This window comes from Glossina fuscipes, unplaced genomic scaffold, assembly GCF_014805625.2.
Source record: "Glossina fuscipes isolate IAEA_lab_2018 unplaced genomic scaffold, Yale_Gfus_2 173, whole genome shotgun sequence".
Classification (NCBI taxonomy): Eukaryota; Metazoa; Arthropoda; class Insecta; order Diptera; family Glossinidae; genus Glossina; species Glossina fuscipes.
The window spans coordinates 258,330-273,806 of record NW_023998516.1 but is presented as its reverse complement, the minus strand read 5'-3'; the positions used below and the strand labels follow the sequence as shown (position 1 = coordinate 273,806).

General features: G+C 33.3%; 1 protein-coding gene across 5 annotated transcripts in view; it reads right to left on the bottom strand.

Moving 5' to 3' along the window:
• LOC119641681 (serine-rich adhesin for platelets) overlaps positions 1 to 15,477 on the bottom strand; it is a 234,193-nt gene that overhangs the window by 13,437 nt on the left and 205,279 nt on the right. The gene's annotated exons all lie outside the window — the stretch shown is intronic.

Sequence of the window (15,477 nt, the reverse complement as noted above, 5' to 3'; positions counted from 1 at the left end):
TTGAACTAAACATATATTGTATGGTTAACAATATATGCATCTCCATTAACATTTCTTTGCAAAACTATGTTATATTCTATCGTTAAAAGGTTAAACAGATTTTTACCTTTGTAAGAGTTTATAATTATTAATTTTATTATTTGATTAGATTTATGATTGATTCCTGTTTTCTCTTATTTGAAGCGCTACCTTAACTTCCATTTGCTAATTAATGCTTTTCATTATAAAAATATTCAATTAGAATTTTTTTTTTTAACAAATAATTTAAAACTTAATCGTGTTGTTATAATAAATAGAATATTTTCTAAAATTAAACGTTAATGTCACGCGTTCCGTTGTATTTTTATGAATAATGTTTTTTTTTTTTTTTTGTGGATTCTCTAAAGTACCTTACTATCTTTACTATTATTATTATTATTATTACTATTAATTCAGTCAGAGAATAAATTCTAAGATTAAAGTCTTAAAGCACTACTATCTAAAGCTATCGGCTTTATTAAACACTCTATCCCACTTGAGATAATAATAATAATAATATTTTTTATTACGTATCATTTCATATTTATAATCTTTGAACCATCACAAATTCGCCAGGACTTCAAAGCCTTATGTTATATAAAAATATTGAGTTGAAGGGACGTCAAAACATTTGCAGCGCCCAGAAGAAAGCTTCAGAGACCTCACAAAGTGTGTGTATTTTTGATTCGCCTCAAATTATGTATCGATTTACGCATATCTATCTATCCGTTTATGTGATGTCCGTTGTAAACATTCTTCCGCTCGCGAAAATGAAAATATCGAATACAAATTTGAAAAAAAATTTGAAAATGGCCCAAACCGGTCAAAGACCATGCTTGCCACGCCTACACACCCATACAACAAAAGCTGTGGATATTTCTGCTTTCTCTGTATTTATTGTTTGTTACTCATAAAGTCCAACGCAAACATCATATAAAATTTAGTTCCTCTCCTTTTTATACGATTTTGAGTACAGTTTGGATTGGTACACTTTTTTGACCATTCCCCTTAAAATGTCCTATTTTAAAAAGTCATTAAATGGAAAAAATTACAATTTTACAAGTTTTTCTTGGCAAAACTCGCTCTGTTATAGTATCTCTGCATTCTAAACTTGGACTGACTGAAGCAATCTTTTGAATCTGCTCTCATACATAACGTTATATGACACAAACGTCTAATTTTCAATGCTTCATAATAAAAATCAGATCACAATAGTCATTTAAGTTAAAATAATTAACTGTACCGAATTTGGAAAATCTCGGCCTATTTATGGGGGTACCTTATTGAAGGATTTTCACGAGATTTGATTCACAACGTAGGGCAGAAAGGTCTCAATTTCAATACTTTGTGATGAAAATTAGCCCATAATAGTAATTTGATATAGAAATTAACTCTACAAAATGTGCACCACGTACAGCTATTTACGGATTTTACCCTATATAACTATTTTCACGATACATTTTGAATTTTTTGGATAGACAAGTCTAAGTTTCACCACTTTATGATCGATAACAGTATTTGATACAAAAATTAATTGCGCTGAATTTTGGACACGTGCCTCAATTTTTGTAACTCTTCTCACAAACATTCTTACGGAAAGAGATCCAATTTTTAACATACAATTCCATAATAGTAACCAGTTATAATTTTTGTGTTCTATGCCTAGAACAAGAATTGTGTTAGACAATGTGGTGTAGGGTATTTAGTAGCTGAATATAACGCCTTCACTTGCTGTTAATTGCTGACGGGTATAAAGGATTCGGTCACTACCGAATATAATTTTCTCGGTTTTTTGTTTTTAATACGACCACCCGGTTAGTGAACGTACCTTATTCCTGCACATAGCGACGGTTAGAAAGCAGTGAAAAAAAAGAAGAAGGCGATGGTGGGCTCACTCTAAACGAACTTAAAGGGAACCCAATTAGTAAGCATTATGTCTTTACTAATTTATACAAATTTGAATTGATTCGGAATAAAATCTTTCACTTTCTAAGAGCTTAACATTTTATTTTACCCCAACGCACTTCGCACGTCGGCTCAGCAGATCCATTTAAGTTTCGCTAATAACAATTGATACTGAGTTCTGTTACTAATTAGTGAACAAGTGGAAGAGAACCAAAATTTATTAGGAGATTCATAAAAGATGCCAAGAGTTCCTTTTATTTCAAAATATGATCACGTAAGAATGCCTTCTTCAATTTAATGTGCTTGCCCTAATACTCTTCAGACTAAGTTCGTACGGCTAGATTGAAAAATTTTGAATAGCGTAATTTTATATACAGTTTTATGCAGTTTTTAAAAGAGCTTATTCCGGAAACAATCCTTGGAAACGTTTTTTTGACTTTCCACGCTTTGAATAGATACTTTTTGATAACAAGTGTTCAAAAAATATTTGCCGTTTTTGGGTTGGACTCGGTACACGTGGACAGACATTAGATGGGCAGACAAACTTAGATGTATTCAAAGAACCAATCGGCTGAATAAAGCGACCTTTATTAGGTCCTTTTTGTTTTTCGGATGACTTTTGACGAAACCATCATGAGATATTGACACATTTATTTCGAAATCTCTAAATATCGTATGGATTCGTTAATAATGCCGACATCTATATGTCATTCTACGAAGCTATTGTGTGATGTGTTAAGTAAAAAACATGTTACTTTTCACAAGATGTAAAATCTGCTAAACAACCAATCAAAAAATCCAAAGTGCTTCGTTCGAGAATGTTATCATTGCCGAATTTCTGCTGAAATTTAAAGTGAATTCTCTTCACACTGTAGCTTTTATTATGTTAACTATTAATTAACATGTTGGGAAAAATGATTAAAACTGAAGGATGTCTTATTCAAAAATCGCGCCAAGTTTACTTGAAACAAATCGCGAAAAAACCAAAGAAATCAAAAATAGTCGAATATTTTCCTTACACTAATGTGCCAAACAATGATGGAAATTGAGAACAGTTTTACTTTGTTATTTGAGTCTTCATGGCTGCAGGTACTATAAGTATCTACTTCGACGGGAACTCCCAACGCATACTTTAATGCTTTAGATAGATTTAATAAATCTAATATAGCTCTTGTAGGCGGCATAACCCTCGTGAAGATTTTGATTAGGTTGCTGACTATCTTTCACTATATTTAGGTAAATAGTTGCACCAAAGCTAAGATTGCATTTATTGACGGATAATTATCGATATTTAAGCATTTTTCCTGGTATTTTATCATTACCGAAAACACATTGTGGATAGATGTTAACTTTGCCATCTCATTTGAAATAACGAGCAGATATCAATTGGCTGTAAAAAGTAGAAATTTTTAGTTCAAATGCGAAATCTTGAAAACAAAGGAAATTATGTTTGATAATGCTCTACTACCCCATATGTAATGTCTCCTGATGACGTTCCGCGTTTATACGAAGGTTACAAATCCTTTGTATAATTTTTTCGGATTTGTTAAGAGTTTTCTTTGGTCGCAGTTATAATGAATGCTTAGCTGATAAAGGCATAAAGCTTTCCAATTGGGCGCACACCCACAATGCTGCGTCTGCTTCTCTATTTCATTCTCTTTCCTCACTTCGTTCCTTCCGTCGCCGTATTACATTTGTGGAGCACACCTCCTGATTAATTGGTCTAATAATAAAATAGAGAAGAGGTCTAAAAGAATAAAACGGCTAATCTGAACGGCTGTAACTGATGACATCGTTCTGTGTTGTAAACAGTAGTTCTCGACAATATTCAAGATACATTTTTCGAAAATGATAGACGCATCAGGATGAGGTTCTATTACATTAATGTTGAGAGGATTTATTTTTTCTTTAATGAAATTTCTTTGTCTTTAACGAGCACAAATATTTGCATTGCCTTAAGCATAGTTTCTTTTATCTACGTATATAAAATGCCTTTGATAATATATTTCCTGCATATATCGTGGTTTTTGCATTTGTTAGGAAGAAAGTGGATTAATTTCAACCGCAACATTCACACTCGCACACAGTCGTAACGAATGCATGCAATAAATAAAAGAAACCTAAAAAGATGTTTCTTCATGATTGTTATTATATTTATTATTATTATTATTATTATTATTTTTAACCCCTTCTCTTTCTTCCTTCATATTTCATTCTCCGTTAAAATTTCATAAAATTTGAAGCAAAGCAAATTGTTATTTGCTTGTATATAATTTTTCTTTAAGCTTAGTTGTAGAAATTTATACCACATTGGAATTAATTTTGCTCAGATATAAAGTTTCAAGTTTTTCTTTTTCTCTTCGCTTGTCTGTCTGGCCGGCTGATTGACTGAATGGTTAGCAAGAGTTTTATTGAATTGCCACGCATAACTTGTTGTTAATTTGCTTCTCTCTATGCGTGAACCACATCCATGTACGCTTATATGTGTGTAAATACTTGCCTGTATAATTTTCTTGGCTTATATTGTATGGCTAATAAAACCAACTAAAGTTTTTGATTTTCTTCATAGCTTTGTCTTATTAATCTACAGGCGAAGGGAAGAAAAAAGGTTTCACGAAGTCAAATAAACTTTTTGCTTAAAGAATGGGTGTAAGTTATATACACAATATGTTAGAAAAAAAGTTCGTCACGTTTGTTAATATCAAGCATTGCCAAGTTATACTATAGCCTGTCTGAAACGTTATTCTTCTATTTACGATAAAAACGCATATATATATGCCGTTATTTTTCACACCTCTGTTTCAATAAACCAAAACGATAATGTAAAAATGTTTATTGAACAATTTCGTCTGATATGCACTGTAATAGAAGTTAAAAATTTGTTGTTTTTATGTTTTACATTCCGCTACTTCTGCAATAGTGTGACAAATCAGCGCAAGCGAAATGAAAACATTGGAAGTAAATCACTTTACTAACAATATTTAATACTAAATAAAGAATAAATAGAAAACTATATGATATGCTATGTGTTAAAAAAAGTTATTGTTTCTAATTTATTTTTTTTCTAGAAGTTAAACTTTTTTTAGTGATGTAGTAATGCGTAGTATAAAACATTTGAAGGGATTTGAGAGAAAATTTATTGAGATCGACCTTAAAAGAATTACAAAGATATTACCAAGCTGCTTGGGATGCCTGAGAATAGTCATAACAGTTTTACGAGAGATTGACTCAAGAGGTAAACATGTCTTTTATATCAATGTATAACATGCTTCTGATTCCGTTGATGACCACGATAACACATAACGGCCCATCCAACGCAGTCATTTTGCAAGAGTGATAAATTTAGCCTATATTAAGCAATAAGCCAAGATCGAAGCCATTTTATACGACTTATTTTTTTGAAGCTAAGGATTGTACTTTAAATAATGGATTTTGGATCAAATTCATTGGTTTGGTTTGATATTTCTTTCCTCCTTTTTCAATAATCCTTCCTAATCGTTTCGAATGGGAAACATGGCTAGCCGAGCAAAAAAAGCATCTTTTAGAAAGGGCTACGTCAAAAGATAACCGTGTGCGTCTTCGAAAGGTGTGCCCTAGATACCTGGCGCGTTTTGGGAAAACAAAATCGCTGGTTCGAATTACAAAGGTTCTGTCTCGATTGACTAGTTTCCCTAATCTTCCAGATGTAACTGTGGAGAAAGAGAAGTAGAAAAAAAATCAAAAAAACGGAATTCTCTAGAGGACGCAACATTCAAACCCGCGGAGAAAATTGATGATGTTATTACGTTTGAGAGCAGCTCGTGCACTGGCAACGTACTCACAGGGAAGAAAGACGTTCTCCTCGGCGCTCAGTCTGAATCGCTTCCGAGAGCACACAAGAGACCGAAGGAGGCAACTTCTATATGAACTTACTGCATTACAATCCCCAATATGGGAGGCGTAAAGCCGCTTTCAAGATGGGAACCGATCAGTGGTGATAGCTTCCGCGTACTTACCGGGTGGGGCAAGCATACCCGCAACCGAGATGCTGCAACTCCTGCAGACTGACTTGCAATGGCATGACCGGAGCGGTAAAATCCTGCCACTTGATTGCTCTAGAGGCGCTGTTGGGCGTAACATCTCTTTCTACAGTTATTAAAAAAGAGGCTTGCCTGAGCGCACTTAGGCAGATGTCTTTGATGGTTTAACGTTGGTACGCTACCTTAATGGTTTAACCCCACGGTGCCCGATGACACACGGGTTAATTTTGCGTAACCAGCGCTCTCCCGATAAGCTAAGGGCCTAAACTACATTGGAGAAACCAGATATGTTTATTGTGTATGGCTCAAAAAACCCCTTCTGGGGATGTTGAGGCTTATTATTGCCTCTAATTATTCGCTTTAGGAATGATAGAAACCTCAACCAACACGATACCCCTGAAAGGCCGTACCCAGCAGGACTCACACTTTAGTTAACTACTGCGTTTAAATTGGGGACTGAACATCCTAGCTTCAACCGCAATTTCCACACGAAGGATCTTGGCAAGCAACCATCTGCAGTGCACAAGCGCTACCATCTTTATCCGCAGGTACTCGTGACACAGTGGCTGGACTTTTGACCCACGTGGAGCTTAAAGTTAGACTATAAAGCCTTTAGTCTTACTTTACGCGAAATAGTCACTCTTGCCTTTGGATCAGCCATACAATCGCGGCCAGCCTACACAGGACTACCCTTCTTCAAGATATATTAGCATCGGATGCTACATCCGACATGGTGAGTGGATGCCATTCTCTCGACTATTACTATATCAACGTATCAACCAGTTACCAGCCGGCTTGTATTTGCTACTTAGCGGTAGTCTATGATAAAAGAGTGCTTCTTCCAGTGTACCCCTAAGTTATTTTTCAGAAAACTTGTCGCGCACTTACACAGTCGAATATCGACTAACTAAAACCGGGAAATCTCAGGCGCCGCCTAGAAGTGTTAAAAAATTTTATGGATGAAGCCTTTGTCAAAGCTAGTACTGTCCCACCGGTTCAGAATGACCATACCGGCAGGATCGGGCTGGGACGAAAAAACTTTTGAATCCTGGGTGAAAACAAGATGGAACTGACGGTTCAAAATTGGAAAATGGCGAAACTGGGGCTGATGTTGCTGGCCTGAGTTTTCAGAAATCCATACGAATGGGATATTCCAAGCAGAAGTCTTTGCAATCTCCTCTGCATGTCCTTCTGAATGCTTAAGAAGGCAATGTAGGAGAGAACTGATCTGCTTTTATTCCAACAGTCAAGCTGCCTTAAAGTCCCTAAGAGGACAAGCACAATAACATGCAAAGACGGCGGCTAGATTCATAAGAATCCCAAAACTGGTCATCTCGGGCGCAGACGAGTATAACAGATTTTCTAGATCAAGGTACACATTGTCCAACTAATAATAATAATAATCTATATTTTGATTTTTACCCTACTCAATTTTGGCTACAAGCCTATGCAGGTCCGTTATACTTACATTTTCTTTCAATTCGGCATTCTTTCACATTCTAAATTATTTTCAGTTTTTAGATCGCTATACAATTATTTTCAAACTTCATTTTCCTAAGAATATATATATATATGTATGTGTGTATCCAGACACAATTTCCTATGCTCTTGATTTTTTCCGCCTTTTGATTTAAAATTTCATGATAAATAATACTTTACAAGTCTGTTTCTGTGTTTCTGTGTTGCTTCAATGTACAGAACCTTTTCGAGATATTTTGACGAAATTTCGTACGCTTGATTCGTAAATGAATACTCCGCACATCTATTTTGAAAAAGTCACGGATATCGACAAAAAAATTATATATATCTTGATAAAGTGAAACATAGTATTTTGGCATCCTAAATAAATGTAATGGAACGATTTTTTTAAAGCTTTCTGTATGAAAGTTGCCAGGAGAAATAAAAATCTTTCTACAACAACAAGATTTATTTTTTTGACATTTTATGATGAAGATTGGGAAAAAATAGTGATTTAATATAAAAATGATATATGATACGTCAAGTTTGAATAGCATAGTCTGTTTTTCAAATTCTGAACCAATTAAAGATTTTTCAGAACAATACAACAACATATAACTTTTAGATAATTTTTATTTCGTTTTTTTGGTTTAAGGTGAAAATAGCCGAATAAGTTCTTCAGCGATAAGATGAGCTTCACTAAACTTGGACCACATTTGAATGGGTAGTGTTGTTTAACATCGTATGCAACGGTTCTCATGAAAAGTAAGTGTTTAAATGACAGCAACAAATAGTGTTTGGTCTTTGATAACAAAAAAAAAAGTTAAAAAGAACTGCATTAAATTGTAATAAAAGGGTATAGAGTATTTAATGGTCAACTTTTACTCTAACAGTAACATTGTACCCTTTTTTACTTCTGCAAAATTTTGCTGAAGGGATGAACTTAATAAATTTTTTATTGAGCAAGAGAAAGCTGCATATTGTTTGTTTATACTTAATGCGAACATGAAATATATATAAATGATATGAAAAGAAAAAAAGTTCCGCAAACTAGAAGCAAACAAAATATTTTTGTATTGTAACTGGGTTTACATTCACAAAGAAATTTCAAATATAAAATTGTCCATGATAATTAAGTAAAGTCAATAAAAGAAACTATTAGTATGTAATTAGCTATCTAAGGCATAGCAGTTAATGAAGAGAATTGCCATTGTTTTTTCCATTTAATTTTCAAATCAAAGAACATTCATTTCGTTAACAATTTCTTTTCTTTATTAAGGTAAACAGACAGATGCTTTTGAAATTCATTTGAATGGCATTTAAAGGCTTGGCTTTCCCTTAGATTGCAGGTTGCAGGTGCATTTAGTTATTTCTAATTAAAACTAAAATAGCTTTTGATTGCGATAAAAGTAAATCAAAGTTAAACTACCTGAAAAACAAACTTAATTAAGTTTGCTGTAAATACGTTGTATACTGTTTGTATGTATATACGTTACGTGTAATATGAGATGAGTATATCGTGGGCGAAGGGATGGCAAAACAAAAGTTATTTTCTTATGTACATATAAAAAATAAAACTCTTTGGCATTTACATAATTTTTTGCTTAAATGGTCAGCTGGTTTTTATAATAGTAAAAATTAAGAAAATCATGTTCGGTCCTGGCCGAATCTTGTATTCCGATTACTGACTAAAAAAGAGGAAAAATGAAATTTTCATATTCTATAATATTTGAATGGACGCGGCTAGTCTTATCTGTTTTCAGATTGAAAGTTGAAATTTATATGGTGCATGCGTTGTACTTTACGAGTAACGTTAAAAAAACACGAAAGACAAAGGTATTCACAGTTTTTGTTGTATAGGTGTGCGAGCATTACAGGCGTATTCTTTGACCAGGTAATTTTCAAATTTCTTTCTAAGTTCGCAGGCGATATCTTCATTTTTGCAAACAGGATCTACTGTAGATACTACATGGGTGGACAGATGGATGGATGAACAGATGGACATGCCCAGGGCTGCTTGTTGTAAAAAAATTCAAAAAAAAAAAATAAATAAATAAATAAACATTTGATACACTATTATAATATTGGATAGTGTGCTCACTTTTTCACATTTTTGTACATATACGGCAGCATCGCCCTTGGAATAAAGCGTGTGAAGTTATATTTAAATATAACAGTAGTCGCATTAGCAACTTGCCGTCGCATTAGCAACTTGCCGCTTAATAATAAGACTTCGTTCCATAGACGGACCAATGTTCATAAAGAAATCGCCAAGCTCATTCGCCATTCTTAAACCTTCACTAAGACTTTTCAAATTAAATGTCACGTTTCCAGTGCTTTCCTCCAAGTCGGTTTTAGTTAAATCTTCGTCCTGCGATTCAAGCAATTAGTGAATGTCATTTGATTCTATCTGTTCGAACCCATCTCGTCTTATTCCATTGGCGATTTCGGCTATGATTTGCAGTCAAAGTTTGAACTTGCACAGATTCTTCGTCATTCTCCGCAGTCAGAGCAGGCTACAGTTTTTTCCAGCTTGACTTCAATGTGGGCGGCTGCAGTTCTTTCAATGATTCTTTTATGTTTACGATGCCTTTTGCTATGTCAAATTTCTTCCTGCATTCAATAACATTCATATCAGAATTACATACCAATATGATTTTGAAGTTTCGTCTAATGTAATAGAGCTTAAAGGCCTGGATTATTCCTTGGCCCATAGGTTGAAGCAAAGCCGTCGTGTTGGGAGCATTGTCCAAAACTAGAAGTGCTTTAAAGTCTAAAGTCTAAACAATGCCGGAACCAGTCATAAAAAATCCGCGAATAAAGAAATTTATAGCCGCGAATGTGGGAATTGGGTCGAATTCTTTTCATCCGTGAATAGTGAAACCGCAAATAAAGGAAGCGCGTATAAGGAGCTTTTACTGTATACCGAAAATCAATTCTACGATTTGAATGCATTGAGTAATTCGTAAGCATAAAGGATAACTGGAGATTAAAAAAATGTTTACAACCATTCAGCTACGCCCACAGAAGTTTTTCTCATAGCGGTTAAATCAATTAACTTAACTGACGCGGTGCAGACATAAAAGGTAACTTTTGAAAAAATTGTATTTTGATCTTAAAAACATCTTTTTCAAACGAAATTTCTTAAGCTTGCCTTGAAATTTTGGGTGTTCTTTCAATTCTGTAATGAGCACCTTGTCATTTTTTCGACATATTAAAATTTTCCGATTCTGTGGCTCATTTAAAAAGAAAAAAAAGCGATTCAGAGATCACCCCTTTTTTTTAAAATCCAGTCTTTGCAAAAATCTCACGATGCTCATCAGAATTACATCCTTTGTCCTAAGTACAAAATTAAATGTTTGCAGCGATACAGCAAAGTATATCAAGAGACAAAAAATATTGTTTTTCGAAAATTGCCACGCCTTCAGTCTCGTTCTAGTCATCTACAGCTTCTAGAATATTACTACTTTTCGAGTAAAATTAGTAGTTTTAAACCCACTTCCGGTATATAATTTAGATATTAATATAGACCTTCTCTTGTCTCTGTATGAAAGCTTTAGCGGATATGTAAGATAAACTCCTTCTCAGGGCAATAAATTCGAAAAATCTACATATTTTATACTTTCTGATTTAAGAAATAAAGGAAATAACTGAAGTGGTTTAAAAGTTTCAGACGTAAAGCTTAGTACAATTATCCACTCGTTTTGGTAGTCCGCATATTGGAGGGTGCCCGAAACATTACATCACGCGATCCAAATTTTGCAAACTTAATTTATTTCCTAAAGATTTTGTGACTTTCCAGTATTCGCCATAAAAAACTAGAAATTAGAATTTTATTTCATATGAGGAGGAAAGATAGCCCCCTTTTAAGTTAGGGTCTAAAAAAGAGAACCATCTGATCCAAATTCCTTAGCGTTAATATTTTTCATAAATTGCTACCACGAACCAATTTTCATCGTAAAATATAATTTTGGAAATTGCATTTTTTTTTTTTTTTTCATATAATGACCTTGAAACAAACGGCTTTATGTAATAAGTGATTGAAAAAATCGACCGATCCGAACCACTTTCAATAGCGTTCGTCGTTGGGTCAAAACACATCAGTATGCTAAATTTCATTAAAAGATATCTCGAAAATTGTGACATAGACAGACGGGCAGACAAGCTTAAATCAATTCAGAAAATGATTCTAAATTGATCGATATGATGAAGGGTGGGTCTGTATGAGCGCAACTTAATGCACTCTATCCCACAAATGATGTACGGTGTAATCATAGCAAAACGAAGAAATAGCTTTCATAATCGTAAGTAACCAAGATAATGAGGTTTAACTGCCTTTTAATTAAAAAAAAAAATAAAATAATTTTAATCAACCAAAAACGATAACCTCATATAATTCACAAGAGGCTATTGAAAGAAATAGAATTCTCTCTGAGCGAGAACAAGGAAAATATATTTTCGTCAGTTCTGCGTAGGGAGTTCAGTTTCCTGTGTATGTCACTTACATATTTTATATAATTTTCTATAAGCTTTTACTCTAAGATTAGTGCTTGCATTTTTATGATGAATAATACTAACATATTTGACAGAACAATAATTATCAAGAAAAAATAAATTCAGTAAAACTGCATTCATATCAACTTTCCACATTTTCGACCCTAGACTTGTGTTACATTTGGAGCAAGCAAGAACAATTAATTACAATAAACAACTAATATATATGATGTTAAATGGGATAATTGTTGAGTGATAAAAACCGTATGCAGCATAATGATGGATACATTAAGTAAGTGTATGGCTTCTCTTCTATACATAGAGAGCACAAACACATACGCAAACATATTCGTACATGTTTAGCTCATTTTTCTTTCACAATTTACACATATGTCGGATTTAAAAAAAAAAAAAGGATTTGGTTTCTTTTCTGATGACAGTAAGAGTGTAAGAAAAGTAGAGAGAAATTTTAAAACTTCTGTAACATAATAAAACATTTACTCATCCGTATAAACATTGCTTTACAGTAGATAACGTGTAAGTGTTTTAAATTTAGAACTCTTAACATTGTTTCTTTATGTCGTTTAGTTACATTGTGTAACAAATATTCTATATTGTGGCTGCAATTATATAAAAAGCTGTAAAAGTGTTAGTAAATGAAACCAAGTCAATTGGTTGCCTCAAAAATTTTATATACTACGAAGGATATAATGCACGTTTTTTTTTTCTGTTCTTGTTTGAAAGCAATGGTCGTCGTCGTTTCACAAGATGGCTTTTAAGTGAATTAAGGTACAAATTTTTAAATAGTTCTGAGGCATTCGTAGATTGTATGCCTTTTAATTGCATGTGTTATAGATGAGATGATCAGGTCCGGGTTTTTGACTTAATACTTTTTGTCTTTCATTTTTAAAGTAAAGCGAACGAAAAGACCTTCAAAACCTATACCGTAACTAAGAAAAATGTTTTTTCATGAAAATTTTAAATTTCGGCCCTTAATGAAAATGGTGTTGAAACATACGCATACAGTTCTCGCGAAATGAATATCTCGTTAGTACTATTTTAGTTAGTGTAGTGTAAGTTCTCTCTTGATGATCTTTTTTCGATTATTATCCGTAGATTCCCGTTGAATATTTATTTTTTTTTTATAAAATTCAAGGAAATTTTAAAGAGTCAAAACAGTTGATTAGTTAACGTTGAATTGGTACCTGATCTCTGTAGATGTCAAATGCCTGTTAGAGTGCATTAACGGTCTAATCTGATTCAATACACCTCTAATTTAGTCGAGCGAGAAGTCTCTTGAAAATACAAATAATCGTAACCAAATTATACCAATTGCCTTATTTACAGTATTCTCTTATATTTGATGGATGAATCGCCTTGTGAGTTCATCATGCTTATGTATCTTTTGGATATGAAATTACATCGAAAATTTACGCTCCATTTCTTTGCATTTACAAGATAAACAATTAAGACAAAATTGTATTCGGCTGTAATCGAATCTTCTATACCCAAACATTTCAATTTATTTTACAAAGTCGATCTATATTTATTATTTTAAGACCTCTATACGATCTTTCAAGACGATCTTTCCGCCGCCGGAAAGAAGTGTGGAAAGAGAGGAGGAGTTAAGCGAGTGGGGTTAATTTTTTCCCGTTTTGTTGGATGCACATGGAAAGTTTTATTGTGCATCTCTTGTTGCTTATAAGAAATAAGAAAAAAAAATCAGAAATCATAAGCGGTTTCAGTTCAGCCGCGTTCTTCGAACGAATTTGCCCTTTTTGCATGTCAGCTTGCGTGCCAAACTTGAAATCACAAAATAAAAAAATACGTTTTTTCCGCCCGTAATTTTTCGTTCAAATTTAATGGAAAAATAAGTTAATGAAGTCAGTTCACATTAAACTAGGAAATATATTGTAGTAACAGAAAAAAGGAAAATTATTTAAAAGTTCTATATAATCCGATTATCGGATATAAAAATTTCACAGAATATTTACTTGTTGGAGTTTTTTGCATTCCATTCACATACCCAACTACTAATAGTAGATAATTTGAACAAAAAAGAAGAAAAAAATCAAAAAAAAAAAAAAAAGATCTCTGTTAAAACAAACCAGGAAAAATAAATAGTGTTTCTTTTCCACGAAAATTTTCTATAATTACGTGAAACTACACTTTCTCTAAAATAAAAAATTCTATGGAAAAATTATTTTTATCAACTTTATTAAGTTGCTGGGAACTTTTCGAATACATTAGAGAAGAAATTTGTTTTGTCGACCCACTTTTTTAAAATCCCAAGGCTGATGGTATATCGAGGCTTAATAAGTTACATCTTTTTCGAATATTTGAAAGCTTACATTTATTGAAGTTTTCATGGCAAACATGGCATATTTACTCTGCAGAGCACGTTTTTGAATGAAAAAGCGTATTACGCTTCAAAAAGGCGAAATTGTGCAAGACGAGGAAATCGGAGGTGTGCCGAAGCGTGTATGCAATAGGTGGTTTTTGATTTCAACCTCAGAGGTCGCTTAAATCGAAATTTGGGTTGGCTACGAGTGCCATATTATTGCATATATTTGTGAATGTGACAGCCGTAGAGATCGAACGTTGGTTCAAAAACGATCGATTAATCCTTTGGAGACTTATACAGAAGTTGAAAAGAACTTGATTTACGATACGATTGTATGCATTTTCACTGCGGAATTAGGCGTAGACATAATAATGGTTTGAAATTTCCACACTATTTAAGAATGATTTCCTTAATGTCTGTCGGTTCTCCTCGCATTACAAGTGAAATACTAAAGCTGTTTTACTTGCATTATCCGTTGGCGACCGGAGTAATTATAGTAATAACAAAAAAAAAAAAAAAAAAAAAAAAAAAAAAATTGTAATGAAAGAATTAAGTTTGCGCATGACCACATAATTTAATTGCTTTTACACATCAGCATATGTACATATATGTCTATACATATAAATACATATATATACATACATATATATATATATATATATATATATATGTAAAGTGTAACAGACAACCGAAATGGTTTTAAGTGAAGCTTTTTTCAACTAAGCACTTGTTATTTTAATGCTTTATACACGCCACTATAGGATAGGCAGATAATAAGTTCGTCGATCTGTACGCACCAAAATTTACGCATTCTTGATGAGCGCAAATTGCAGAGTCGATGTCCGCCTGTCCCTCTGTTGTTTTACTTCTCAAAGTCGGAATTATTTATATAACTTTAAGTAAACAAATACGACATATATTCAACTGTGTTCAATTATCCACTCTCAGTATAATCTACTTGTGCAATGTTGTCTCCCGCTGCTCCAAATGCTTCCAATTTCAAGTCGATTATAATATACCACCTTTTCCCTTTGTTGCACATATGCCATTCCGCGGCTATTATCGTCCTTATAATACATTCCTCAATAAATTTGTAGAATGATATACAGATGTAGGATCACTATTGACGATTCTATACCGATGTTAAGATAGTACAAATCTGCATATGATTGTATGAAAATTTCATGATATTTCTAACATTGGATTACAAATTACAAGTATTTCAGCGACACAGTACAT